Source organism: Lolium perenne, chromosome 6 (genome assembly GCF_019359855.2).
Source record: "Lolium perenne isolate Kyuss_39 chromosome 6, Kyuss_2.0, whole genome shotgun sequence".
Taxonomy (NCBI): Eukaryota; Viridiplantae; Streptophyta; class Magnoliopsida; order Poales; family Poaceae; genus Lolium; species Lolium perenne.
The window spans coordinates 249941651-249968320 of NC_067249.2; the positions used below are offsets into that span (position 1 = coordinate 249941651).

Here is a 26670-nt window from a genome sequence, read left to right on the forward strand (position 1 = left end):
TCATATCAAGATGAAGATTCCAGTCAAGTTCCTGTGCAAGAAAAAGAAGGCACTGCACGGAGTAGGACGAGAAGTGACCAGGAACGTGTGCTACTTGAAAAAGTCATTGTGGACAAACTGAAGAAACATAGCAAAGAGGTTGTGCCCGAAGAAATCGAGGAGGTTGATCAGACAATGTACCAATATTGCAGCGATGAGGATGATGATGATGATGATGATGATGGAGGAAATAGGACTAGGAAGCGTCAAGTTTTTGAAGAAGATGAGTAGCAGTTTGTGTTGAATATGTCAGCTATTTGTTCCCAGAATTTGTCAGCTATTTGTTCCCAGAATTTGTGTTGAATATGTCAGCTATTTGTTCCCAGAATTTATGTTGAATATGTCAGCTATTTGTTCCCAGAATATGTCAGCTATTTGTTCCCAGAATTTGTGCCCAATTTTTATGTTCAATATTCCCAGAATTTATGTTGAATATGTCAGCTATTTGTTCCCAGAATTTGTGCCCAATTTTTTGGGGACTCCATGCCCAATTTTTAGGGGAATCCATGCCCAATTTTTTCAATACATGGCTGACGCCGGCGACCATATATGGGCGGCGCCGCCGTGCATGGCTGACGCCGGCGACCATATATGGGCGGCGCCGCCGTGCAAAAGTAGCTGCTACACATTTTCAACAGAACACATTTTCAACTGAACAGAATTGCACACATACATAGCGTAAACATTGTGGCACGAACAGACAAATGGTTGGAATTACAACACAATAACTCTAGCATATACTCTAGCTTCTTCTCCTCCTGACCAACAGATCACTGAATTCACCCTAATTTCAGTTCCTACACATCACCCAGGTACAACAGATGACAAAAGCTACAGATAGCACCCAAACCATGAAGCCTCCCATTTTCTTTGGTTCAGGGTTGCTCTGTTTCCTTGCAGCAAGCAGAAACTTTTCTTCCTGGAGCCTCTCAATTTCTACCTGGAGCCTCTCAATTTCTTCATCTCGATCCCAAACAGCATCACGCAGATCACGAACTAACTCTTTGTGATGTGCATCCAGCGGATCATCAATCCACTTAAACACTTTACACCCTATTCCACCAGCAATCTGACAGATGAAGAACAAAAGAGGATAAGTAAGCCATAGTAGAAAAGAAACTTCAAAAGACGGCGGGCGAAATTCAGAATGGGGGCGGGGGGGCGTGCTCGAAGACTAACCGAGCGAATTTTGCAGTTCCGGTATCTTCTCCCAGGATTCGGATCACTCCAAGAAATCCATTGCGGCATCTTCTCGCCACAGTCACATACGTCGGCGGGCTCATAATCGAATGGCCGCTGCCGATACGGGATGGGCGTGCCCGGCCGCCGGCGGCGACGCGACGACGCTCCTGACCTAGAAGAACTGCCCGAGCAGGTCGGGAACCGCGCCGCCATGCAATGATGCACCTGGTCGGAGGGATTTTGGTCGGAGGAGGAACCCTAGCTAGATGCACCTGGTCGGAGGGATTTTGGTCGAGGTGGAGGGATTTTTAAGACAACTGATTAGTCTATCATGTCTATATACATGGACAACCATACTTGTGTCAACAACACTATTGTAGCAAAGCGGTAGGGAGTGGTAGTGCGGCAGCACCAGGTCGAGGGTTCGAGTCCCCGCAAGCGCAATTTTTGCCAGTTATTTCCATCGGGAGCCACTCCAACCCCGGATGGGCCGTCGGGCCAGCAATTCAACCCCCGGATGGGCCGTCGGGCCAGCAATTCAACCCCCGGATGGGCCGCCGTGGGGTAGGCCAGCAGCTTGACAGCCTAGTAGAGGACAGCCCAAAAGAGGAGGATATCACCAGCAGCCCATTAAAATGGTGGACGGCACAGAGAAAAAAAATAACAAGACGCCTTTGTCCCACAAGTATCAGTTGGTCCTACATGTCAGTTAGTTCAAGCCAGTTGCTTCCAGTGACACGTGTGAGGCGCGTGGGACCCGAAAAGGGACACATAGGAAAAATGGATGACATGGCAGCCAAACACATACCATTGTATTGAGCCAAATGCCAATGACACTATTGATTTGTCGCAATCGGCATTGGAAAAACGTCGTAGGCCACTTAATTTTGCTAATGACGTTTTGACCTAAATTGCCAATGACGTTTTTGCCAATAACGTCACGATTTTCTAGGGTTTTGCCCCCCCGGAGTGGCCAAGGACGGTCAAAGCTAGGAACATCATAAAGCTATGACATTTTGATTTCCAGTCATAAAAAAAACGTCATATTATGGCACATTTCTTGTAGTGAATGGAGCGCGACATAGAGGAACTTTTGATAGGAGAGATTACAAGACACAAGCTTCTGATGGAACCTCGTATCTGTACCAGCAGAATGAAGTACTACAGCTGGCTATGAAAGTTGTTAGGAAAGCAACATGCTCAGAAGAACAGCGGGCAAGAGCAAAAGTTGGTCTGCAGTCACTGTATGACGAACTTGATGCAATGGGTTCGTCAACACCAGATAATGATGAAGATGGTTCAGGCCAGTGCCCAGATATTGATGAGTTTGAGCCTGAAGAAACTCACTTTTGGACAGAAAACCAACAGACATATCCTGATTGTCCTAACCAGCAAGATGATCAGCCTGACAACGATGGTAACAGTATGCCGCAGAGGGTTATACTACCACCACCTAAGTCCAAAACTAAAGGAAGCAGGAATAAAGAACCTGGTGGCTCTAAACCTCTAGGAGCTATGAAGAAAAAGGTGCAGAAGACTGTGAAGAGGGAAGGGAAGAACACTTGCAGTATATGCAAGCTGAAAGCGGGACACAACTCTAGATCTTGTCCAAAAGATCCAAGAGTAATGAAACAACTTGCTGTAAGTAAAATAAAAGCTCCGAGAAGAAAAATGTGTTCAGGGTGTAAAAAATATGGAACTGGCCACAACTCTCTTACTTGCCCTGTAAAAAATGGCTTGAACCTGAAGGGAAAATCGAAGAAGAAGGTGCTAACAAGAACACAACCAAAAAAGAAGCAAAAAGAAGAGGAAGAAGAAGAGGAAGAAGAAGAGAACGAGGAAGAAGAAGAGGAACAAGATGAAGAAGAAGAGGATGACGAGGGAGAGGAAGAAGAAGAAGAAGAGGAAGAAGAAGAAGAAGAAAAAGAAGAAGAAGAGGAAGAAGAAGAAGAAGATGACAAAGCGGAAGACGAGGATGAAGGAAATGAACCAACGCCACCAACACTAAGAAGGAGCACCAGAAATAAGTTAGCATAAAAAATAGAAATAAATTACAATATTGTAATTAAGTTTACTTCCCATTCAGTAGTGATCTGTAAAAATGGAAAAAATGATCTTGGTTTACTCCATTCAGTAATTTGTTTACTACTATCAAAAGTCTTTACATCAGCAACATCAGCAAAAACAGTAAGAAAAAACTAGGAAGTACGATATACATTGATATGAAGTACGAGGTTACTCAAATAGGAAGTTCGTAGTGTGTTAAAAATTACAAAAAATATACAACAAAAATTAAGACCTGGGTAAGCCCGAGACATCAAGTTCTAGCATGAATTATATAAGAAATTACAAAGCTGACATCGAATGGAAGTACAACACGGAAAATTTGATATACGAAGTACACTAATTTATCTTACAGGTAACAACACAAAAAGGAAATTCATTGATGAACGACAAAAGGAAGTACAAAATAGTTGCGAGAGGAAGTACAAGGTTGAACACAAAAGAAGTACAAGTCCCACCCCCGCAAAAAAACTGCACACATACCGGCATGCTTACTGGGCCAGAAAGCCCGACTGGGCCGTTAACTGGCCTGTCAGTTAAAGAAGTACATCCTCAAAACAAAACAAAAGACCAGCAAAAAAAACATATCACACAAGATAGGAAGTACATAACTAAAGTACAAGTAAGTACAAGCTTAATTTAGAAGAATAAAAAGAAAGAATTGTATATATATAACAGATGGATCTGCATGAATACAAGTAAGTACAACAAGTTTACATTCTTGAAACTCCATTAAGAAGTTCATATCATAGCTTTCGTTTTGTAGGGGATACAGAGGAGGATTAAGAAAAAATAGAAGAGGACCAGGAAGTACAAGAGTATAAACAAAAGAAGTACAACTGGAAAAACACAAAAAGTACTAGCTTCGAATCTTCAACTACAGAAAAAAATACATATCGCAAATTATTATATGGGAAAATACAGAAGAAGTACAAAACTAAAATCTGCAGGAAGTACAACACTTCACTCAAAAAAAACACAAAGGCTAATTGAAAAAAGGAAAAACAAAGATATGTATTATAAGAAGTACAGGATAACATCAGTCAAACAGTACAAGCTTACTCAGTACCAAGTACATGATTGATTAGTATGAAGTACACTAATGTTCCAGTACAAAATGAAAAATACTGATGTTCCAATAGGTCAAACTATATTAAATTACAAATATGAATATCAAATTCAAATTATATACGAATATGAAAATTATGTTCCTATGACATCTGGCTAAGCATCATAATAAGCTCTTCTCCTTGGGTAGACAACACAGAATGTGGAGAAAGGCATTGAATTTCCACTGGCAGATCATGTAGAGGAACCTTGTTGTTGACATGGAACACAGTTGAGTACAAGTACTCTGCCTTCCAATCATCAACGCGAGGCTGCATAAAATAAACAGAAAAAGCAAGAATTATGAAAAAACAAAAATACAGAAATATAAGAAAAAATTACTTCATCTATGAAGATAAAAAACATACATCATCATCTGCAATGTCCAGAACGACTTGGTCACCGTCAAAAGAAGATGCAAACTTCAAACAGTAGTAGCCACCTTTGGTTGAAACCACAGCAGGGACGTGCACATAGTTCGGCTTCTTTGAAACATTGTTCCAATTGGGATGACCACTTTTGGCATAATGTTGTTTGCCATAAACTCCTTCCATGACTAAGGTCAACCTTCGAGCCTGTTTTAACATTGAAATAAAAAAGGAATGACATTAAGCAAAGGGATATTTAACCTAAAAAAATGTCAGAAAATCAAGCAGAAAATTATTAGAACATACAATCTCCTTGACATCTGCAGCATGGAACGAACTCCGAGAAAGTTCTTTGTGGCTACTCCAATCAAACGAATCGAGAACATCAAAGGTTGCACGATACTTGTTCATGACATACAAGACATGATGCTTCTGTTGTGAACCAGGCATCGTCTTACAGTAGGGCATGATGATCTGTTATTAAAAAGTACATAAAAAATAAAATAAAACACATGTGCACAAGTGAAAAAAATACAAATAAAAAGGAAGAACATAGTTAAAACTCAGCAGAAGTGCAGGCAGGTTAGGGCATCAAAGTTTTTATTGAATGTATTACCAGATTTGCAGTCAAGAGATTCTCTGCTGGTTTCAAATAGTCTTGGAAACTCTGCACAGCCCTTACAACATCAAAGTTCTTGCTCACAGTCATGCCGTCCATTTCTAGCAAATACTACACAGAAAAGATTATAGTTAAAACTGTTATGACTATTCAACAAATAACAACTAGCTTATAAAAAGAAAGAAGAGAAACTATATTATTCACCGTAAGAAAGTAGGGAGACAATAGGACACGCGTTCCAGAAGCAAAGACATGATTCTGGGTGGGATCCTCCTTCCACTGGCAGATAATATAGCTCATCATTTCCCCCTCTAACTCCCCAAGATCTCCAAAGGCCTTAGCCAATTCTTTGCCGGTAAATAATGATTCAATATCATCGCCAAACGTATCCTTCCCATGGAAAAATCTACAGTAATTGACGTTGTATAGACACAAAAAACAAAAATCATTACAGAGGGGAAAAAACAGGTCAAAAAAGAAAAGAAAAAGTTCAGGAAAAAACATGTGGTCAGAAGGATCATAAAAAGACATCATACCTTCCATATTTTTCGACTCCATGCTTGCTCAGCATGAAGTCCTTAAGCAGCCTTGCATTTTTAAGCTGATTGAACTCACCAGGCTTTAAAATCTCTACAGGTCCACTCCACTTCTTGGGTCTTCTTGGAGCCCTCTTTGTAGTCGTGATATTAGCCGAGTCGACCGAAGGATCCTTTCTCTTCTTAACAGGAGTAAGTACCTTTCCAGACCTAGTCTTTGGGGTAACAAAGTCATCATCAGAGGATATAACTTCAGCATCCACAACTGTTTTTTCAATAACAGTAGCCTTCCCAAGAACATCAGCCAGCTTATTCTTCAGAGAATCAAAGGATTTGTTGTCAGTTCTCTTCACAGAATCATCATCTTGACTACTGATGTTAACGACATCAGCTTCAGGGACAAAGGTCTGAGTCTGGCTATCGAAAAGACAGAAATTCTCTTCATCAAGATCAAGAGATTCACCTGCAAACAAAAAGTCAGTTGTAAACTTTTTAAAAAATGTATCTGACACTTATTAAAAATTAACTTTGCATCCAAAAAAACAAGAAAAAATAGGAAGTACAGGAAAATACTGTAAAAACAGAGAAGTACAAGAAGATTAAACAAGAAGTACAACAGATATATATTAGAAGTACAGAAGGTAGAAAGAGGAAGTAAATGCAGGAACCCTACATGAAAAAAGAAACGAACAGGTGAAGAACATGATATGCAAAAAAAAAAGTACTAACCTGGATGATACCCAAACAAACCCACCAGTCCACTTCAAAAATTCCACACGTCGACTAGCTAAAGAGCATGGTTTTCTTTATGTTAGGAATGTCCTTGCATGTAAATTCTGTAAGCGACCTACCATTCCAAGACCCAACGGTATGTAACATAAAGAAACCACAGTCCCGACTGCAGAAAAACAAGATACATCATGACAAGAAAGAACAAAAACATGAAAAAAAGACATATAAATGATGTGCAAAAATTATAGATTAAAAAAATAACACATGTCTCACGCATTGTCCTGCTGCGGTGTACACAAGTACTCTGTCTTCAAGTCATCAATAGTAAGTGGACTGAGAGGGTCTTGCATGTCCTGGGAAGCATCTGCCCAAAGCTGCTTTATATTCTTCGTCATCTTGTTGAACATGAACCATCCAGTAGGATCTTTGCATGTATACAAAGAATCAATATACTGGAAAGATCTATCCCTCAGATTCAGCGTAACCACAGCGTAATGTCCAACCGCATCTCTAGATTTTGGAGGATCAAAAGTTGGAAAAACAACCTGTAAACATGGACAATTAATATATAAGAAAGGCATCAGGCAGTAAAATTTATATTATACAAACAAATTTAAAAAGTTTACTCACAATATCATGCCTGTCCATACGCTCAAGTCCAGATTCAGTAAACCAAGACCTCACATTTTTTTCAAAGGATCCGTTCCATATCTTACGCTGAAATGTAAGTAACAGACTTCAAATACCAGGGGAAAAAAAGATAGGTAAGTAACAAAACTACATCATAAGTGTCTGCAACTTACACAAACCCAGAAAGGAACAATAAGCTTGCTGGTGCCCTTGTATTTCTCCCTCATCAGGTGAATGCCAATTTCAGCTACAGTACTTGATAGCATCCCACGCAGGTTAAAGGATTCTGAAACATCCTTAACAGTAGCTTCGCAAAATTTATTACGAAACATCACCTTATTCCTGAAAAATAATAATAAAATAATATTTAATTAAACATGTCAATATGAGAAAGAGTTGCCATAAGAATTGTTGCATAAAAAAATAATATCAACTTACGCTACTTCATCACTGCTTTTTACTTTTGTAACAGAATAGAAAAACTTGTCAATACTTTCTCGAAGTTTTGAAGAATAATTGCGGTACTGAGAGGCTGCAGAAACAAAAGAAATTAAAACATCACGACCTTAAAAAAGAATAAACATAAAATGATATGATTCAAAGATTATAAAAAAAATACAGGTTGAAGTGCACAGACTAGAGAAGTACAGGACTACACAGAAAAGAAGTGCAGGTCCATGTGCAAAGAAGTACAAGCTGAAAAAAGTAGAACTAAGTGTACTCAACTACCTAAGCTGTGGGAAGTACAAACACAATTGCCAGGGAAGTACAGGAGCAGAAAATTCATGACTATATATCTGCAAAGCTGCAATCCTTTTCGTGCAAAAGGATGTACATGTAAGGAAGTACAAGCAAGGTAAACAGAAAAGTACATGTAACGTCAAGGTAAAAAACAGAAAGTGAAACAGGAAGTACAAGCAAATCTGCACACTTCTTTTCTATGTTTCCAGAACACAAACTTAATAGACAAAGAAACTGAATTTTTTTGTTTTACAACCCAGGTCCGATAACAAGAACATACATAATCTAACGATATTTTGTTCAAGGTAGTTTACATTTCCCACATCCCCAACACTTGCAAAGCACACCACACAAAAGCAACAAACAAAGCAAATCAAACTACCAAAGCATGAACTTTACGAGGTCTTGCCTAAATCTTGAGATGTCAGAGCTGGCTCCTCAGTTTGTTCAACAGCATTGTCCTCCTGCTTAGAAGGCGCAGCAGCAAATAAAGTGCTTGCTGGCACAAGTTGCAAAACCAAAGGTGAAGGCTCTCGGTCAGGAGCAACAGCAGAAGGGGGCGCGTCAACTTTATAAGTATCTGCTTCAGCATTAAGAGTAGCAGTGACAACATCACTCTTGGTAACTTCAGGAATAACAGGAGCAATGGTAACATCAGCTGTAGCAGGAGCATGGACAGAACCAGTATTCAGTCCTTCACCAGTATGAGGACACTTAACACCATCAGGAGCTTCCTGCTCATCAAGAGTTTCAGCACCGTCCTTGCCAGACCAGAGATCATCGATGGCATCCACAAAATTGTCCTTGTCATCCTGACGTACATCCGTAACAGTATTCTCAGCCTCCAAATCATCACATGGAGGAGTATCAGCAGCAGGCAAATATTCATTGGTAGTAGCCTGCATAAAAATAAAATTGAAATAAAGTCATTACAAAAAAATTTGAAAAAAGAAAGCATAAGACAAACATAAAAGAAAAGAAGTTCAGCTTTGCATCTAAAAAGAAGATCAAAATAAAAATACAGAAAATCTCACATCTCCAAGAGATGAATCGGAAGCATCGGCGACAGTAGGAGTACGGGGACGCACAGCAGCACAGTCAGGCACAGGGGGGAAACCAGCTGCAGCAGCAGCGGAAGAAGCAGCTGCAGCAGCTGCATCAGCATCATTCATGGCCTTCAAATATGCCCCAGCTTTTTCCTCATATGGTTTGCAACGAGCATCCTGGGATGCCTTGAACAGGCACAAACCCTGTCGCATGTGAACAATGCTAGTCTGAAAGTGCACAATGTTTGCAGCCTCCAAATCAAGGGTATCCTTTGCTGCAACTTCATTAAAACAAAGTTTAGGAGGCAAGAAGCCAGCAGTGTAGCTCAGTCGCTTAGCAGATGTAGGTATTTGAAGAGACAGATCATATGCTTTTGAAAGGAGAGCTTCAATATCCCCACAAACATTAACAGTCAAAGACTCCGCTGGAGCACATTGCGCATCCAGAGCAGATCCACTGCTACTACCTGCCAAAAAAGGTCTAGAAGACTGAAAAGCTGCAAGAGAAGAGCTACTCCTCTTCGAAGGAGTCAAACGCCCACCAGTCATTCTAGGTACATCATCAAAGAACACAATATCACCACGTGATTTCCACTGCAAACGCACATGAAGATAAAACAATGTTAAAATCAAAAATTGCATGAAACAAAAATAAAAAAAACAAGAATAAAAAGAAGAAAGTGGACTCACCGGTAACTTGCCATAAATCCACGAAGAAGGCTTCCAGTCACCTTCCTTAATACAGTCTAGATCAGAAAGCTTCAAAAGATTGGAAGGGTTCATGAAAAGTGCACGAGGTGTGCGTTTATCCCTAGGATTTAGCTTCCTGTGGTCAATGCAGTCAAGATACATGAGAAGAGGAGCAATGGCACAGCCAGGAATAGCAGCCCAATCTGATTTTGATGCCTGCCAGTCCAAAACAGCTTTCCTAAGCTCATCAACTACAAGCTGGCACAAGTTAAAATCCTTAAGCTTGAGGATATCAAAATCTTCAACCATTGCGGCTTCCCTTGAAACACGAGTAGTATAGCCAGGGCAGATAAATTTGTTATAAAGAACAAGACCGAAAACCTTCAAAGCCAAAGCATCATTGGCTGGGTCTTTCACAAGATTTGCAAGTAACCTCCTAAGATCCTTCGTCTCAATTTGCTTATTCCTGGCATAACCTAACTCAGCCTTTAACCTCATCAAAGCATCATCATGGATACTATCTGAAGGCCTAGGAGGTGAATTCTTGCCAAAAGGAAGCGCAAACAACTTGTGAATTGCATCAGCATTGATCTGAATAATCTTGGTACCATCTCCAAGATCCAAATTCATCGTGACAGGATCGATATTGTACATCAGAAAGGACATAAGACGTCGATTGATGTTTGTTCTTATCTTGAAATCCCCAATATGACCCAATCCAGCTTCACGAACCAACAGCTTGTGTCTTTCCTCAAGCAAACCAAAGCAGAGAGTTAATTCCTTCAAAGAGCACCTGGCAACATTATTAAACCGCTCCTTTTCATCATCAACCACAGCAGAAGGTTCTGCCTGCCCTCTCCTCCTCTTAACAACCTTATACAAAATTTAAAAGAACATTACATGCATGAGATAGAATCACAAACAGATAATTACAAACAGTACACTGATAAAAAAGAAGTACAAGAGAAAGAACACTTGAAGTACAAGTTATGCAAATGAGGAAGTACTAGCACCAAAAAAAAGAGAGACCATACATATAAACAACTAGAGAGGGCATATAATAAATATGAAAAGAAAGGGAAGTACAAGAGAAGGAACACTTGAAGTACAAGTTATTCAAATGAGGAAGTACTAGCACCAAAAAAAAGAGAGACCATACATATAAACAACTAGAGAAGGCATATAATAAATATGAAAAGAAAGGGAAGTACAAGAGAAGGAACACTTGAAGTACAAGTTATTCAAATGAGGAAGTACTAGCACCAAAAAAAAGAAAGACCATACATATAAACAACTAGAGAAGGCATATAATAAATATGAAAAGAAAGGGAAGTACAAGAGAAGGAACACTTGAAGTACAAGTTATTCAAATGAGGAAGTACTAGCACAAAAAAAAAGACCATACATATAAACAACTAGAGGAGGCATATAATAATATATGAAAAAAACAGGAGATAACCTTAGGAATGTCATCATCAGAAACCTGATGATCCTCAGCCACAAAATCCTCATCTTCTTTAAAACAAACAGTTTTCTTTCTCTTAGGAGCAGATTTTTTCACCGTCTTAGGATTCACCTTCGGCTTATCAACAACACTCTTACCACCAGTATCATCAGCAGGCTTTTTCTTCTTAAAAGCAGAAACCTACAGATACAAAATTATCAAGTAATTAGAAAAGATACAGAGATATCAGGTAAGTTGATAAAAACTAAAATGAAGTGAGATGAGCCTGCTTCCACCTTAGATTTAGCTTGCTTCCCCTTAGCAATAACACCAAGAGGGCTAGCTTTCTGCATATTTAGAATATGTGGGCTTTGCCGTGTGCTACCATCAACACTAGACACAGCAGAGACACGAGGACTTCTGCGGGGGGTACCAGCTATACCAGCATCAGCCATCCTCTTCTTTCGGACAACACCCCTTTTCCTGTGCGTGGTAACAGGACTGCTAGGAACAACAAGGGACAAATTAATATCAGACGCAGGAACAGCATCTGCATTATCATCGTGAGACGCCCGATCAGCATCTGCATCAGACGCAGAAGCAGCATCTGAGTTATCATCATGGGACGCCACATCAGCATCTGCATCAGACGCAGGAGCAGCATCTTCATTATCATCATGGGACGCCACATCAGCATCTGCATCAGACGCAGGAGCAGACTCGGCATCAACATGAGCCGCCACATCAGCATCTGCATCAGACGCAGGAGCAGACTCAGGATCAACATGAGCCGCCACACTATCATCAATAGTCGCATCGCTATCATCAGGAGCAGCCTCGCTATCATCATGAGCCACCTTGCTCCTCCGTTCCGTACGACTTGCTTCGGGAACAACAGAATATGCTTCTGCGTCATTAGCCGCCTTGCTCCTCGGTTCCCTACGATGGTAAGCTATGGGACCAACATTAGATGCTCCTGCATCATGAATCGCCTTGCTCTTTCGTTCCCTAGCACGCATAATTTTCTGTGCAACCCTTTCTTCCTCAGCAGCAAGCTGGGCTGGAACATCTTCTATCTGAGTAACTGGCTCAGTGCCGTCAACATCCTGAGTATGAGTTAACGACAACTCCAAAGAACCTATATCACCTTCACCTTGCTCAGAACCATCATGAGCAGACATTCGATCTCCATCTCCATAAGTCTCTTCTACAGAAGCAAGTACATCAGTGATATCCTTGTCAGTAGTTTCAGTTTGCAAATCTGCATCTGCATTAAAGAAAAAGAAACAAATTAATTACAACAGCAATGAAAAAAAAATTTAATTTCCTAAAATGGTAAAATAAAAGGTAAGGAAGTCCAACAATACATATCAGATAAGTGCAATGCAATTAACTGCATTATTTGCAACTAAAAACAAGGGAAGTACAACTGCTACAAATAAAATACACAGTCTTATTTCTCTTAAGAGCATATATTTTAGTTGTCTTATGATTCACATATCAAAAGAGAACAAGCATGACGATACAAAAATCACAAAAAACAAGACAATGAGCACACAAACAGGGATGATATTAAAAATGATTACCAGATGTAGAAGAGCTTTTCTTAACCTCATCCTCACTTCTAATCCTCACAGTAACATCAGGGAAAACGATAGGAATACCGGCAGCGAGACTTAGTTTGCCATCCATGGCAAACAATTTCGCTTTCTTAATAACTGTAACTTCACCTAAAAAAAGAAATGGGTTCAAACATAGTAAAATGAACAATATAAGATGATAAGTAGAATAGAAACAATCATAACAAGAAAAATGCAAAACAAAACTAGGAGAGAGCAGTACTAAAAATAAAGAACTACAAATAAGAACATACACATGAATCTGGAAAAGAAGTACATGTACTAACATCAGATAAGTACATGTACATGTAGAAACAAAAATAGAAAAAATAAGGAGAATTTCCATTGTCAAAATAACACAAAACAAAAAAAAAAGTAAAAATAAACTGCAGTATATGCAACTAAACAAGGGAAGTACAACTGGTACATATAAATAAGTACATGTAACAACAGCACATGACCGAATCTACATGTAGAAAACAAAACCAAAACCAGGTAGAATAATTTCTGTTGTCAGATAACACACATCCATGAGTAAAAAAATAACTGCAGTATATGAAATTAAACAAGGGAAGTACAACTTGTAGCAACAAGTAAGTACATATATGAATACCAGATAAGTATATTTATATGGAGAATGACTGCACAAGCAACGCAAGAATTAACATTGTATAAACTAGTTCGAGATCTAAAGGGAAGCACAACAAGCATGAGGAAACAAAAAAAAAGCATGCAGACAATTTCGCCACAATTAAGTACCACAAAACAAAAACGAAAACATAAAATTACCTTAGGTTTCCTGAGGCAGTGGGGATTTCGGGGCAGGCTCCATGACTAAAAAAATAAAATCGACCTCTCCCAGTCAACGCGGAGATCAGAAGCACATGAACACGAACCCTGCAACCAACCACACATCAAAAAGCAAAAATCAAAACGAATTAGTCCGAGGAGAATGCAGCAGACAAACAAGAAGACACGCTGCGCGATACAAAAGGAAAGAACAAACAAGATCTACAAGCAGGAAACCCTAAGCTATGAACAGTAACCCCTAATCCGGAACACAACCTCACGAGAGCATTCGCGGGAGAAAATTTGAGGGGCCGGAGAAGGATAGACGGAATAGAAGTACCGCGCGAGATAGGGAGGGGCGCGGAGAAGTTGATCATACCGGAAGAAGGCAGCGGCTCCGTCGCCGCAACCGCGCAGCAGTTCCTCTCTGCGACGAGAGACGAGGAAAGCAAAGAGAGAGTGGGGAAGGTGGAGTTACGCCGTGCGGACAGTGCGGAACGGCTGCACAACTTGCAGTTATGATGCAAGAGACGCATACGGACGCCACCGGGCCACAATTAAATGGGCCGAAAATACCAATTCATAACAAATCGGGCCCAGAAAAGCCCGACTGGGCCGTTACCTGGCCTGTCAAACAAATAAGTACAGCCTCAAAAAAAAACAAAAGGCAGCAAAAAGGAAATACAAAGCATAAACGATAAGGAAGTACAGGATACAAGTACAAGTAAGTACAACCTTAATTTACAAGAATACAATTAAAAAAAATATATATCATAGATGACTCTGCAGCAAATAGAAGTACAGGCTTGAAAAAAAAAGTACAAAAACTCATAATATTAAATTATAAAAAGAAATACATCAAATAGAATATCCCATGTAGGATAAAGTGAAGAAGCAGCAAGTACCGAATAAAACTAATAGAAGTACAAGCTCACAACAAAAGAAAAGTACAAACTATGAATCTTGAATTCCAATAACAAAATTACAAAGGGAAGTACAAGAGTATAGGCATAAGTAGTACAGAAGTAAGGGCTACGAAGTACAACTTATATATCTTGATCTGCAGTAACAAAATATATAATAGATTTTATTCGGTACTACTTATGTATGGGGGGGGACCCCCCCCCCCAACCCCCCCTCCCCCACCAGGAAGTACAAGAGTAGAGGCACAAGAAGTACATAAGTAAGAGCTACAAAGTACACCCTATAAATCTTGATCTGCAGTAACAAAATATATATTAGATTTTATGTATGGGGGGGGGTTTCCCCAACCCCCCCCCTCTCACAAGGAAGTACAAGAATAGAGGCACAAGAAGTACATAAGTAAGAGATACGAAGTACACATTACAAAAAAAAGGAGGACGACGAAGTACAAACATATGAATCTTGATCTTCAACAACAATCAAGATGAACAACCCGGAAGTACAGTTATTGATGGACGGGAAGTACCGCAGTATAAAGAAAAGAAGTACAAGCTCTAAAATCTTGAGTTCCATAAGAATAATAAACCTTTAGTTGCGTGAAAAATGACAACAAACATGATATACTGTAACGAAAATAAAAAAGTACATGTTTGTTCACAAAAAAATAAAATGAAATTTATTAAGGATAAACTCGAATACCGGATTACATTATAAAACTTTATAAAACTAAAGGAATACATTTTGGATAAATTCATAAGGAAAACTAATCAAACTACTTTAAGGTATTCACCAATCCCTGCCACGTTTCTTCTCGGAACGTTTGTAAAGAGAAAAAAATCCTCTCTCGAAAACATCCAAACGCTTATACACCTCGTAGGTCACATATGCATCCCTCGCAGCATATAAAATATGTTCAGGTGGGAGAGGAGGCGCATTAGCCCACATGCTATGCTCCTCCCTACCAAATCCATCTTTCATCTTCATGTAAAATGGATCTATAATGGCTGCAGCAACATCTTTCAGACCTTGAGTCCTCTTCTTGTTGTCCGGGTCTCTCCAAATCATCTGGATGTCCTTGATATTATGGATATAAAACTGAGAACGACCAAGAACATTACGATCTTCAGCAGTGCAGAATCCAGCGAATGTGTACCGGTACCCAAATAGGAAATTATACAACTTCTCACTCCTTTCATCAGCATGGCAAACGTGGTACACCAAAACTTCGGTGCCCACACAAAGTTGGATGACAGCGGCCTTCTTCGGATTAATGCTGGATCCTCTAAGTCTGTCATACTCAACATCTATCCCCACAATCTTCCTTTTAGAAGCATCAAGGGTAGATTCAATTGAAGTAAGCCATCCCTCTACTCTGGATGCCGTGTTGGTGTACAACACATTCATCTCGGTTGTGCCATGGCAAGAAAGTTTGTATTCGTGGGAGAAGGGAGTTTTGGCCATTGGGAGACGATAGAAAAGAAGAAAGATCTGATCAAGTTTATGGCTGCGCTCAATGAGAAAGGAACAATTATATAGGCGTGAACAGAATAGAGAAAAACGTGCATAGAAGATAAACATTATCTGATAGAAGTATAGCTAGAACGACCGAGAAGTACGGGTGCGGATACGAAGAAGATCACTATACAAACAACCAACAAAATTATCCATCCGCACAGCTAACAATAAAAAAACACAAAAAAGCAATGGATAAGATAAACCTTATCTAGAAAAACATGAAAATCGCAACAGAAAACAAAGTAAGAACAAACTACAGAGAGCAGAAGTACAACCTCGATACACTGAAAAGTTCAGTTTGCAACATAGATGATCGGTCGATTTGACGAACATGTCGGAATCAAAATCGAAACAAACAAACTATATATGAGTATATCTGGAATTAATAACGATATAACACCTACTATAACTCTATCAAAAAAATAATTCGCGGAAAAAATGATGAACTCATACCCACCCGCATGATCCGACGGCGCACGGAACGCAAACCTGCCAACGGATTCGATCGCGAATTACAGTTCAACTTTTAGTAATTCAATGAGTACTCTAGTATGAATTTGACGGCTAAAAACAAATCAATTTAAAAAAACACAAACAAAAAAGCGAAATCGACTAGAAATCGATGAACTGACAACGGCGGAACTGCTCACCACGGGCAACTACCGAATCAGCGATTCTAGCAAAATTGCAACCAGATTAAACATTTGATTCACTAATATATGCATACTGGTGCGAATGGAACTCGAATTCCATGTTAAAAACGACGATCCAGACGCCAATTTGGATTCGCGGAATAAGTACGCAACGGACATGCCGGCGGATCAATCCGATTCAAAAACTTGTTAAATCTTGTAAAAGTTGTAATGTGTGCGTGCGGATTGGTTTATACTAGCTAGAAAATATAATTACAACACTAGAAAACAACAAACAGATCGATTTCGGGACAGAAACATCGATTCCATGAAGAACACAGAGAATTACGAACGCACACTGCAAAAAAGTTCCGAGGCAGTACAAGCTCGTGTCCAGAGAAGTACGAATCGGTGCTCAGAATATTATTCTGCAACTGGTTGCAGAATAGTGCTGATATATATATATATATATATATATATATATATATATATATATATATATATATATATATATATATATATATATAGGTCTGCTATTCTCGAACCCTTTCTGAACTTCCTAGTGCATGGGAGTGAACTTCTCAGCGGAACACTAGAATGTCATGTTTGGGCGGACAGTATTTTAACGTTGATTTTCAAACCGCTTATCGAAATGATACATATTATATACCGTTGGATTCGTATGTAAATTTCGCAACTTACTTATATTCAATGTTTTTCCAAATACTCTATGGTTTGAAACCAATTTTGAATATACAAAACTATGTTTTCACGGATTTTTGCATTTTCCTGCAGTATTTTAGGTTTAGTTTTCAAACGCTTTGTCGGAATGATGTGTATGATATGCCGTTGGAAAGCTGCTGATTAGGCGCATTGTTTTGGTGTACAAAAAATTTCCAAATTTATCACGGTTTATGGACAGATTTAAAAATACGTGATTTTGTTTTCCGATCATCTTAGTTTTCGCACAGTATTTCGGAGTCTAATTTTGAACCACTTGTCCGAATGTTACAAATGATATGGCGCTGGAAAGATATAGCTTAGGCGCAACTTTTTTATGTTGAACATTTTTTCAAATTCTCAACGGTTTAAGTTTAATTTCAGAAATACACAAAATTGGAAATGATGCCGTCACTTATACGTTTTAAAATTTGCTCGTCTAGATTGATTAGGTGTGGCATGACGGCATGTTGGAGTATTAATAGAGTTATATCACTGCTAATTACATGTGGTGTTGTTTGATTTGTGCAACCGGATGCCTTACCAACGATTTCCACGTGTATGATTTCCGCCCAGAAAAATAGAGTACCTGAACTGTCCCGGTTTCACGGAAGTGAACTTCACGACATTTTGTCAGTGAACTTCAAGTCGCGGTATAAACTTTTCATGCATGTTCAAAATTAACTTCTCACACGGTTCAAAGTGAACTTCACAGTTTTATGGCATGAGTTGGACAAGCGAACTTGCATTTTAAATAAAAGCGAACTTCACATTTTTATGCTTATATGTACGAATTAGACAAGCTGCTTATACGTATGAATTAGACAAGCGAACTTGTAGTTTTACGTGCATTAGTTGAACAAGTGAACTTGCATTTTAAATAAAAGATAACTTCATAGTTTTGTACTTATATGCATGTGTTGGACAAGCGAACTTTCATTCTAAATAAAAACGCTCATGTACAAGCGAACTTGCATTTTAAATAAAAGCGAACTTCACGGTTTATACTTATGTGCATGAGTTAGACAAACAAACTTACGTTTTAAATAAAAGCGAACTTCACAGTTTTTCACAGTTTTATGCTTATGTGCATGAGCTGAACATTGCATTTTAAATAAAAACGAACTCCCATGAAAATAAAAAAAAGTGAACTTGTCATACAAATGGAATGAACATGTTTTTTCTAGTTAGCATCACGTAAACAACATTGTAATGCATCTAGCAGACCACACTAAGGCAGGCATTAAAAGAAGCACTTAGAGGACATTTAACTAACACACTGAATTAGTTGTGTGTTTATGCTGCTAACTAGTAAAAAATCCATCTAGCAGAAATAGTCTACAATGAAGTATTAGGAGACGTGAACTTCACGATTAGGACAAGTTAACTCCACGAATTAGTATCAGTAAACTTCACTCAGCCAACAATGTGTCCGTCCTGGTGATTCTCCTGGAGCGGACTCGCCCGCCGCATGACAGTCGGGCTTGACTACGCCATGGACACCGAGGGACCGCCAAGCCACGTCCACTAGCCGGAAGAAGGGCGGGGCTGGCACCACGTTTATGTCCTTGTCCTCTGCAGCATCGCCTTGTCGAGATGGCGGTGCTTAGGTAGGCCTTGCTGTATATGCATGTAATGCTCGGATGATGCGAGTGGACACTTCTCAAGTACCTGGCACCAAACTGATAGAATTAGGTGAACAAAAAATCGAAATATTGGATTATAATGAAGGAACGTAGTTGATCAGCAGACCATAGATTCATATTATGTATCTGTCGCATAAAAGGTGTCAAGTATTTTATGTGTGTCTTGTTGTGAATACACACTGCATAGGATATCATATTTCGAGATGCTCACCAATTACATCGAGAAATACAATGATAAGATGTTCAAAATTTCACAAGAGTTTTTTTATGGAAATTACACAAACTGCTTCTTTTCAACAAACAACTTACTTCTTCTGTCAAAAAATAACTGCCTTCGATGCTCCCAAATAGAGCCACAACGCCAGTGAACTCCACACAATATAAAGGTGAACTTTGCCAAAATTAACTGAAGTCCCAACATCGGACTAATTAAACCTCTTGTAGAAATAAAGTGAACTTTCAAACTATATTGTAGTTCTCTAAGTTTTTTTACTTTGTACTTTTTAAACCTTAACTGTGCATCGCAGAAAATGAACTGCCCAAAAATAATGAACTTGTGCTGGGAATAAGAAGTGAGGGGAACTGAATTACCTAGCTCCAATTAGCAGGAGATGTGAACTACAAAATTTAGGAGAAATGAACTCCATGGATTAGAAAAAATGAGTTCTTCATCTCCACATCTTTATTCCGGTTGTGCACTTGTGTTCGGTTGCTTCATCCAAATGAAATGAAGAGCCTGAATTGAATTGCACTTGTAATAACAACAGCGGGAGGCAGCCGCAAGAACACCCAGCTTGTTGCCATGCTGCTTGTGGGCACTGTTATGGTAGTTAAGTCCTATTAAAAAAAGAAGCGAGCTTCACATGAAAAAAAGGTGTACTGCGCTAATGAAATAATGTGAACTTCAAAAAATAATCCCACAAATCTTATCGGCTTAAAAATTGCAAAGTGGACTTCGAATATTAATTTAGTGAACTTCATGTGTAGCCGGTCAATGAACACATATCATGAATCTACAACTTTACAAACAGTAATCTTCTCCACACATCAATTAAAACACTGTTGTACTGAGATAAATCAACAAAAGAAGTTACGATACTTAATCTCATACTGAGATAAATCAACAAAATAAGTTACTAATTTACGACATATTAGAGGAACTACTATTCCCACATATCAATGTATGTTAACTTCCCGAGTTGGAGTTGTGAACTCCGTGAAATGAAAGTTGCAAATCATTTTTAAGAGCAGATTTTAATATAGTAACTCATTTTTTAAGGACGAAGTTAACTTGCAGAGTGTTCTTCAATCTTTTAGGGACGAAGTTAACTTCAAATGAACTTTGCCAACACTACAATCGAACTTAGATTAAAAATTTGAATTTTCAGATGGAAGTAAATAAACAAGTGCACTCTCTAAATTGAACGAATGAACTTCATAGAGGTCATTTTTTCTTCTATCTTTTTGAACAAGATGCGAACTTCAGGTTTTGAAAATAGTGAACTTCGTGACAACAAAATTGAACTTTTTCCTCGTGGGTGAATTGAAAAATTTTGCTGGAAAAGAATGAATTGTCTTCACTAGAGCAATTGAACTTCGTCCGAAAAATAAAGTGAACTCTCCCGCCAATAAAACGAACTTCGACAAACAAGGAACTAAATAAACAAGTGCACAAACCAATGGATGGACTAAATAAATAAGTAGCAAGAGATGTGAACTTCATGAATTAGGAGAAGTGAACTACAAGTAGCACTATGTTTTAATAACAAATTAAGCATGTCCGAATGGAACTGTTTCAACCAAACAAACTGAAGTTCTCATGCTGGACTAACTAACTCCACGTCAAATAACAATGAACTTCAAAACATGTGTTACAACTACCATTTTTTAGAAGTTAACTCACAAGCTAACCTTGTGGGTGGTCCTGGCAGCTGGGGTTGCTTGCTTAGATAGATGTTTGAATCATCGAGAGCGAGTAGTAAATAATGGAAATTAGCAATACGTGGAAGTATGGTTCTATTTGCTACAAGAACATATATTGCGGACCCACTTAAAGGGAACACTTTTCTCCAAAAAAAAGAGAGGAAGAAGCGCAAATACACTAGCAGTTTTGAGAACAAACAACAGTTTCATTTTCACTGGACCATGAGTGTAGCGCCAAATAAGAGTGAATGGGCTGCCCAGAATAATATAAGTGGGATGCAACACTTTTTACAAAAATATATCCCAGTACCATTATGCAGCTAATTTAGTTTATGTGCACCAGATCGAACGTGAGATGCAATACCGTCTCTCTGAATCTTGGACATGTCGTTGCATACTAGTATGCCCAGATTTTATCCAGTCTTACTTATGCATCCTAGCATGTAGCATGAACCAGCCAGCTTGGTAATTGTAATCGATCGTCAACGGAACAAGCCCAAAAAGTTGATGTATTAGGAACATATAACTTCATGCATCAGGAGAAGTGAACTCGACACATCATAGCAGGGATAGCACGAACTGACGGGACTGAAACTAATCGACACGACGACACCCGAGGTTAACTTCTGAAACTATTTTGTGTGATGTAATCGTCTAAACTTTGGCCAATATGAATAAAGAATACACAATCTGTATTAAAATCTCAGACACACCAACTGCAGTTTATAAGGATTACCATGACCAACATTCTAAGATCAACTACACAAGATGATATGAGCAGTAGGTGGACTCACCGGTTGTCGTCGTGGCTGAGTACTGAATCGCGTGAGGTGAAGTTGTAGTGGAGTTCCTGACGGAGCACGGTGGACACCAGAGTGAGACGCGTAGTGGACTTCCCAATGGAGCTCGTTGGAGGGATCACAAGAGAGGACAGCATGACTGCTTGATTACTCGCATCTGAACATCCATCTCATGTCCCTGATATGCATATGCCTGCACTGCGTATATGCACATGGTTTGTTGTGCCTGGAGGGATCATGCCATCCTTCTTACCATGGATAAATACCTGAAAAGGAACAGCAAAAGCAAGTTAAAATAACCGGCTTTTGTAAACAAAAGGAACCTCTACTTCCTTTTATAGTCAGACACGACACCAGCACATACTTGTACCATATTATTCCCAACCTTTATTCATTTTTTCCATAAAAATGAGAGAACAAATACAGAAAAAAGAGAGACAGAGAACACTATTTCAGCAAAAAACAGCAGTGAGGACAATATACGCCTGCACTTCACAGATGCAAGGAGTTGCATTTTAAATAAAAGCAAACTTCACATTTTTGTGCTTATGTGGACAAGCAAAATTGCATTTTAAGTAAAAGCGAACTTGCATTTTAAATAAAAGCTAACTTCACATTTTTGTGCTTGTGTGGACAAGCGAACTTGCATTTTAAATACAGTGGACTTCACATTTTTGCGCTTATGTGGACAAGCGAACTTGCATTTTAAATAAAAGCGAACTTCACGTTTTTGTGTTTATGTGGACAAGCGAACTTGCATTTTAAATAAAAGCGAACTTCACCTTTTTGTGCATATCTGGACAAGCGAACTTGCATTTTAAATAAAAGCGAACTTCACATTTTTGTGCTTATGTGGACAAGCGAGCGTGCATTTTAAATAAAAACGTACTTGAATTTTAAATAAAAGAGAACTTCACATTTTTGTTCTTATGTGGACAAGCAAGCTTGCATTTTAAATAAAAGCGAACTTGCATTTTCAATAAAAGTGAACTTCACTTTATTATGCTTATGTGTACAAGCGAGCTTGCATTTTAAATAAAAGCGTACTTGCATTTTAAATAAAAGTGGACTTCACATTTTTCTGCTTATGTGGCGAACTTTCATTTTAAATAAAAGCTAACTTGCATTTTTTATAAAAGTGAACTTCACTTTTTTATGCTTATGTGGACGAGGGCCTGCTGGTGTCTATGAAACAGCAGTAGTGACCACCTTTACCGAAGGCATTCTGCACACTTAAAGTTCTTTCATCTCTGAAATTCTTCATACTGACCAATTCACTTCATGTTTTCCTGCATGTGGACTGCCTGCCATCGACACTAGATGCAATGAATAAATCGTCCATTAGAGTCCAACATGAACAGGGAGCTCTTTCGAAAAATCCTAAGTGCTATTTTATAGCATCCTTTCACCAACAAATAAAACTCTTCCTAGTTAAGCATAAATCCATTCATCTCCATTAGGCCTATAGATATAATAAAAATCTTTCTAATTTTCTCCTCAGATAATGAACTTTCTGAGACAAAAACAGAAACAGCAAAACCTTTACACATCTACCCATAAGCAAGAAAATCAAGTGAAAACAATCATCTTTCTCTTAAATGGTAATACCCTGCCAGGTTGCATTGACAGTTTCTGCAATTTGTTCCCCGCAATACTTTGCAAACAAAAACAAGCCAGTTAATTACTAGCATATGAATCTAAAACCGTAGATGTACTTTACATGCTTCATAGGCAATGCAGATAAGTGCACATGTATCACTACGTTATAACATCAAGCAATCAGAACTTCAAGTGCCGTACGTGAGCTACTATATTAACATTATTTGAGCACACAGGTATTGCTCATCTGTTTCCGATTCATCCCATCAGAACCAAGAGCTAGCTAGTAAGATAATTTAGCTGAACAAACAGTTGGTGGAGATTCAGAACAAGAAAACGTACCAAACTATATGCAGTTCAGAAGCACCCTCGTACAGGTTCAGTACCCGCGTCAGCTGCATTCTTATGCATCAGCACGCATCATGCTGGGAGCAACAGTGGTCCAGTCAGGTTCCAGCGGCGGTGTAGCAACGAAAATTCAGAGAAGATCTAGGGCCTTCGGTTGGGCCTGTGAACCGCCGCCGGCCATGGAGCTCAAATTGGCGGCCATGGCGTCCTCCTTACGGGTCAGAAAATGGGAGAAGGAGGGGTGGAGAAGGGGGTGGCTAGCCAGGGAAGAGATCTCGCCAGAAGGGGTGGTACGCGGCGTGGTCGACCGAGGCAGGGGTCGTGTGCTAGGTGGTTGGCCGTGGTAGGGAGCTGGCCGGCAGGGGCGACGCGCAGGGTTGCCAATCGATCCAGATTGGGGCTGGAACCAGCAGCGAGGATGGTGGGGAACCTGAGGCTGGTAGAGGCGTGGGGCTGCGGTGGAGTTGGGCCGCCGACGGGGAAGAAGGTGAGGCGGGAGTTCGGCCGCCGCCCGCCGACGGGGAAGAAGGTGGGGCGGGAGTTGGGCCGCCGACGGGGAAGAAGGTGGGGCGGGAGTTGGGCGGTAGTCTGTGGGTGGGGAAAGAGACTGGGGAGGCGTGCGAGAGTTCAGTTACGCGGGGGTGAGTCTGGTTCCAGGCTTCCAGCGTAGAAAGTTTTTGGACCGAGGGGTTCGAGAATAGTTATTCTAGAACCCTCTTAAGGGGGTTCGAGAATAGTTGGGCTCTATATATATATAGGTAAATTAACTGGTGCTCCATAGTGCTCGTGCTCCATCTGTGCTTCCTATATAGGTAAATTAACTTAGGTATGTATACCCTCAGGTATGTGTACTACAAAGCGAAAATACGCGTATCTACGTATGGTGCCCGGGCACCATGGAGCACCAGTTAATTTACCTATATATATATACTTCCTCCTCCCGCCCGCGCGCCGCGCCTACCACCACCCGCCCGCGGGCTGCGCCCACCACCTGCCGCGCGCCCCGGCTGCCACCGCCTCCCACCTCCCGGCCGCGCGCCGCGCCCACCTGCCGCGTGCCCCGGGCTGCCGCCGCCTCCCACCTCCCGGCCGCGCCGCCTACCACCACCCGCCCGCGCGCCGCGCCCACCACCTGCCGCGCGCCCGGCGGCAGCCCTGCAACCCCGTGCCTCCTCCATGCCGGCGGCAGCCCCCGCATCCCCGCGCCGCCTCCATCCCTGGCTGCTGCGCCCGCATCTCCAGCCGCCTCCCTCCCCTGCCACAGCCCCGAATCTCTGCGTCGCGTCCCGAGATATGCAACATGCCACGGTAGTCTACCACGCCGCCCCAGGGAGTTCACCTCCCGCCCCCTGCGCCCAGCTCCTCCAGCGGCACCCCGACCAGATCGAGAGTACAAAAAATCTCTAGAGTACAAAAAATGAGGAAGTTCACATCTACAAGACTCGATAGTTCACATTTGCAGAACTTGGATGTTCACATACACAAAATCTGTAAATTTATAAAATTCTCCAGATTTCAAAAAATCATGAAGTTCACATCTGCAAGACTTGGAAGTTCACACTCGCAAAAATCAGAAGTTCAATTTTTTTCTAGATTTCAAAAAATGGGAAGTTCATATCTGGCTGAATTAGAAGTTCACTTTCGCATATTGGTGAAGTTCACTTTCGCCGAAGTCAGAAGTTCAGAAGGCTGCTGCATAACTAAACATGAAAAATTGGAAGTTCACTTCAAACGCAATAGAAGTTCACATTATTTTTGGAAGTTCACTTTGAACAAAAAAAAAACACAACTCGGAAGTTCAATTCGAACATGTGGAAGTTCGTAAAATATTTTCAGAAGTTCACTTGCCACCATCAGGAAGTTCACTTACCTCCATATGAAATTTCACTCCCCGTATAGAAGTTCATATATGAAATGAAAGTTCACTCCTTACAATGTTGTGGTCCGTCTGGAAGTTCAGATGCAGATAAGGGGAAGTTCAGATCTGTATCCAGAAAAGTGCAGATGCGACGGAAGTTCGCCATATTTTTTTAAGTTCACTTCAAACTAGACTAAAGTTTCGGAAGTTCGCCTTGTACAATATTGAAGTCCGTCGGGAAGTTCAGATTCAGGGGAGAAGAAGTTCACATCCACAGAAGTTCGCTATAATTTTATTACATGCCTGAAACTTTTATACCGCGATCGGAAGTTCACTAACAGATATAAGGAAGTTCACTTCTATATTCGAGCACCTCATGCACTCTGTTTTTCTGGACGGAAATCATACGCATAAAAATCGTCCGTACAATCACCGATTGCGCAAATCGACCAACTCAACGTACAATTAGCACTAATATAACTCCAATAATACTCCAACATATCGCAATGCCACACCTAATCAATCTAGATGAACCAATTTCGAAATGTTCTTGTGTCGGCGTTATCTTCACTTTTATGTATTTCTGAAATTAAACTAAAACCATTTAGAATTTGGAAAAACATTCAACATGAAAAATATTCACCTAACCAATATCTTTTCAACGCAATATCATTTGGAACATTCCGATAAGTGGTTCGGAAATAAGCCCAAAAACAGTTTGAAAAACCGAGAAGTTCGAAAAAATGTAATCACGTATTTTCAAATCTGCTCTTCTATACCTAATAATAAAGGGAGAAGTGTTTCCATGGTATGGTACGTTTGTTTCCGTCGTCCGTTGTTGAGTTCCGTCGTCCTTCGTAGGTAGCCTGTCCCGCACGCGTTTGCTCGCGACCTATTCGTGTTGGAAACAACTCCATCGTACAGCGCATCCTTTGGGACGTGCGCCCGTCTGTTAGGCACCCGTTTAGGAAAAGGACTCCTCCTCCGATTACCTATATATAGCGACCACGATCAGATCGATCCATCACGAAAACTTCTCATGCCCTCCACAAAGCGATGTCTCCGCTCCATGCACGTCGTCCTGAGCCGCAGCACCGCT

General features: G+C 40.2%; 1 long non-coding RNA gene across 3 annotated transcripts; it reads right to left on the reverse strand.

Annotated features, from left to right (window-relative positions):
• Positions 1 to 18549: 18549 nt before the first annotated feature.
• LOC127305122 (uncharacterized) lies at positions 18550 to 24365 on the reverse strand. Of its 3 annotated transcripts, none has more exons than XR_007853682.2 (4): positions 23708 to 24365; positions 21761 to 22032; positions 19635 to 19880; positions 18550 to 19068 (listed from the first exon to the last, which is right to left on the reverse strand). It is a non-coding gene; the product is annotated as an uncharacterized lncRNA (long non-coding RNA). The 3 variants fall into 3 exon arrangements; XR_011746894.1 differs by having other exon boundaries at positions 18550 to 19079; XR_011746893.1 differs by lacking the exon at positions 23708 to 24365 and adding an exon at positions 22976 to 23669.
• Between the last annotated feature and the right edge of the window lie 2305 nt (positions 24366 to 26670).